The sequence below is a fragment of the Echinops telfairi genome, unplaced genomic scaffold (genome assembly GCF_000313985.2).
Source record: "Echinops telfairi isolate 266 unplaced genomic scaffold, ASM31398v2 ScPeMD7_18;HRSCAF=68, whole genome shotgun sequence".
In the NCBI taxonomy this organism is placed as follows: Eukaryota; Metazoa; Chordata; class Mammalia; order Afrosoricida; family Tenrecidae; genus Echinops; species Echinops telfairi.
Window position 1 is genome coordinate 76,260,514 of NW_022103915.1, and position 4,610 is coordinate 76,265,123.

General features: G+C 39.4%; 1 protein-coding gene across 1 annotated transcript in view; it reads right to left on the reverse strand.

The window, feature by feature from the left end:
• SCFD1 (sec1 family domain containing 1) overlaps nucleotides 1–4,610 on the reverse strand; it is a 106,862-nt gene that overhangs the window by 66,387 nt on the left and 35,865 nt on the right. The gene's annotated exons all lie outside the window — the stretch shown is intronic.

The following is a 4,610-nucleotide window of genomic DNA, read 5'->3' on the forward strand; positions in this document are numbered from 1 at the left end:
GCACTTAAAGCAAACTGTGGCACAAAGTTGCTTAGTTGCCATGTCTCTACAGAAATTGTAGATTGCTTTAGTGGCACTATAGGAATAAACACTAATTTTCACAAGCCATTACTGATTATGTTAACTATATATATTTTCTCTGCCACAGACCTGAAACCATTCTAGTGACCCATTATACCCCCCTGGGGGTAGGGGACGAGACTCTCCAGGTGTACTACTTACAAGACTTTGAGATACAAGTGTGAATGGTGCCCTTACCACAAGCATTTACTATCCAAAGCAAGGTTGGACTAAGGAGGGCCACCGTCAGCAGGATCTGTCAAGCTCAGCATGACTAACATTCTGGCTTGGATAATTCTTTATGAGGGGATTGTTCTGTGAGTTACATGATGCTTAACAGCATCCTACCATGTATCCCATTAGATTACAGTGCTATTTCCTGAGTTGCGGCAACTAAAATTGTCTTCAGAAATTGCCAAATACCCCAGAGTGCAAAATCACCTCTGGCTGAGCATCACTGTAGTTGTTGGTTGCCTTTATTTAAGCTGTTTATAGTTATATATTAAAATGTTTAGCAATAGTCAGATATAGTTGCTTAACCTTAGTTGTAATACTTTTAAAATAAATTAAGAAATAAGAATATTGTGATAATGAGAGAAATTTTTAAATGTTACCCCAATAAAAGTGTTCTTATATAGAAGTCTAAGGCCTATACCAGAGGACTATTCATAAAAAAGAAACAAAAATATATTAAAAGGTCTAACCAGTGGTTGCTTCTGTTAAAAAAAATAAACAGAGAATTTCTTTACTTTTTGAGATACCTGATGAAGAACATTTAAAACCACCAATGAAATTACAGGATGGTTTAAGGACAAAAAAACCCCACAATATTGATACAGTTGGTCAAACAACTGAAATCCAATGGAGGCGTTAACCACAAATTACAGTAGTCGTATACTGGCCTTAAAACCAATGCCATAACTCCGTGATGCTCACCTTCCCGACACAATCACTGAAGACAAGATGGGTGCATAAGCAAATGTGGTGAAGAAAGGTGATGATGCCCAGCTATCAAAAGATCTATCGCTAAGGGTCTTAAAGGCTTGAAGATAAACAAGCGGCCATCTAGCTGACAAGCAACAAAGTCCACATGGAAGAAGCACATCAGTCTGTGTGATCATGAGGTGTCAAAGGGATTAGGTATCAGGCATCAAGGATCCAGAACAAAATATCTTATCAATGTGAATGAGGGGGAGAGTGAAGTGGAGAACCAAAGTCCATCTGTAGGCACCTGGACATTCCCTTACAGATGGGTCACAAGGAAGAGATGAGCCAGTAAGTGTGCAGTATAGCACTGATGAAACATACAACTTTCCACTCGTTCTTTAATGATTCCCCGCCCCCACTATCATGACCCCAATTCTACCTTACAAATCTGGCTAGACTAGAGCATGTACACGGGTACAGATAAGAGCTTGAAACAGGGAATCCAGGAGAGATAAACCCCTGAGTACCAATAATGAGAGTAGCAATAACAGGATGTTAAGGGAAAGGTGGAGGGAGAAAGGGAAAATGGATCACAATGATTTACATATAATGTCCTCCCAGGGCGACAGACAACAGAAAAGTGGGTGAAGGGAGACATGAAAAAATAATAATTTATAAATTATGAAGAGTTATGAGGAAGGGTGGGGGAAGGAGGCGAAAACGAGGAACTGGGTGAAGTGTAAGACATGAAAAAATAATTTATAAATTATGAAGTTATGAGGAAGGGTGGGGGTAGGAGGCGAAAACGAGGAACTGATACCAAGGGCTCAAGTAGAAAGAAAATGTTTTGAAAATGATGATGGCAACAAATGTACAAATGTGCTTGATACAATTGATGTTATGTATGGATTGCGATAAGAGCTGTATGTGGCCCCAATGATTTAAAATACAAAAACAAGAAAAAACTGCCATAATTCCGTGATGCTCACCTTCCCAACAGAATCACTGAAAACAAAATGGGGCCATTAGCAAATGTGGTGAAGAAAGCTGACAGTGCCCAGCTATCAAAAGATATAGCATATAGAATCTTAAAGGCTTGAAGATAAACAAGCATCCATCTAGATGAGAAATAACAAAGCCCACATGGAAGAAGCACACCAGCCTGTGTGATCATGAGGTGTCAATGGAATCAGGTATCAGGCATCAAAGACCCAGAACAAAAATTTTATCAATCTGAATGAGGGGGAATATGGAGTGGAGACCCAAAGCCCATCTGTAGACAATTGGACATCTCCTAACAAAGGGGTCACAAGGAAGAGACAAGCCAGTCAGGGTGCAGTATAAAACCAATAAAACACCAACTTTCCTCTAGTTCTTTAATGCTTCTGCCACCCCTTCCACTCCCCACCCCTACTATCATAACCCCAATTCTACCTTACCAATCCGGCTAGACCAGAACATGTACACTGGTACAGATAAGAGCTCGCAACACAGCGAATCCGGGACAGATATAGCCCTCAGGACCAACAATGGGAGTAGCAATAACAGGTGAGTAAGGGTAAGATGGGGAAGAAAGAAATAACCGATCGCTATGATCTACATATAATCCCCTCCCTGGGGGGCAGAAAACAGAAAAGTGGGTGAAGGGAGACATCTATCAGTGTAAGACAGGAAAAAATAATTACAATTTATAAATAATCAAGGGTTCATGAGGGAAGGAGTGGGGGGGGGTAGGGGGAGGAAAGAGGAGCTGATACCAAGGGCTCAAGAAAGAAAATGTTTTGAGAATGATGATGACAACAAATGTACAAATGTGCTTGACACAATGGATGGATATATGGATTGCAGTAAGAACTGTACAAGCCCCCAATAAAATGATTTTTAAAAAAAAGAAAATGATGATGGCAACATCTGTACAAATGTGCTTGACACAATTGATGGATGTATGGATTGTGATAAGAGCTGTATGAGCCCACAATAAAATGATTAAAAACAAAACAAAAAAATCACTGCCATAGTCAATTCTGATTCATACCCTCTACAGTATAGTTGTTTCCCAAAATGGCCATACTGCCCCCTGGGGGCCACTGGAGTGATCTGGAGGGCTGTGAAAGCAGACAAAACTAAACTTTATCCCGGATTATTGCCTACAGTATGAAAGTTTTTAATTACCAGGGGAATGTTGAGCAATTTTTTTTTTCTCCTGAAAAGGAAGTACTAAGCCAAAGAAGTTTGTGAAACTATGCTCTATAGGGTTTTGCAGGCTGTAAATCTTTATAGGAGTAGGCAGCCTCATCTTTCTTCTGTGCAGTGGCTAGTGGGTTTGAATCACCAACCTTGTGGTTAGTAGTCTAAAGTTTACCCAACAGTGTCACCAGGGCGCCTTAGAAGCCACCAAAATTCACTTGGAATTAGGAAGTCTACAAAGGGTTATCACAAAATTGTTATTCCCCAAGGGCACTAATTTTCCAGGTATCAACTGTGGGATACAGAAAGATTTCTCCCAAGTTGTCTCCCCAAATATATGCCAAACCCAAGATGCTGTTGCTACACATGGTAAATGACTGTACAATGGGCGGTCAACGAAAATAGGCAGAGGTTATTCTAAGGGTTATCAGCCATCTAGAGCAACCAGACTGTATAGTCTGACCCACCCTAAGTAGGGCCCACTCCCTTCTGAGAAGGATAGATTGTTCCCTTGAAGGAGCCAGAAGGCAAGGTTGGTACCACTCAAGGATGACTACGGTTATGCTACTATACTGAGTCTAGGGTCCGCCCATCTTGCCACATATGTACCTCTATTCCCTCCTTTTATTATTGCGTGCACACCCCTAGGTCACCCCCCTCCTATTGCTTGTATTGCCTATGCTACAACCCCTTCTTAAGATGTAGGTCGTTATCTGTAATCATGAGGCTTGCATGCCCCCAATGATCTATTCTGAAATAAATCAAACTCTATCCTGCCTTCCTTTCCACCCACATTCCCACGTGGACCATCAAGAAGGGCTGAGGTGAGCATGCTACTATGAAATGTGTCTGATTTCTTTATTTTACTCTCTCTCCTCTTTATACTCTATGAATTTACTATAATCTTTATATATCATAACCATCTGATTGCACCTACCAGACCCGTGATAGTTGTGAGGGGCTGGTTTCCCCCACAATCAACTTATTTTCATAGTGTTTATTTAGTAATTTCCCTAAAAGTAAATTTAAAAATTAATTTTCCAAAAAGTACCATCTCTTTCCTATTAAGGAAGTCTCAGCCATTTGAATGACAGTTTTTACTACTTCATCCCAACACACAAATCATTTTTAGTAATCAAATAATTACTAAAAAGTATTTTTGTATTAAAATATATAGGCTGTATTTTTGTCTTTTTTTTAAGAACTTCTATTCAAATAATTAAACATAAACAAGAACATTGGAATTTTTCATTAAAGAAATGCTAAGAAAAAACACTTTTGAGTTTATGCTAATAGTATTTAAAAATTTTTAAAAAACAGTTTTATTAGGGGCTCATACAACTCTTTATCACAATCCATACATACATCAATGTGTAAAGCACATTTGTACATTCATTGCCCTCATCATTCTCAAAACATTTGCTCTCCACTTTAAG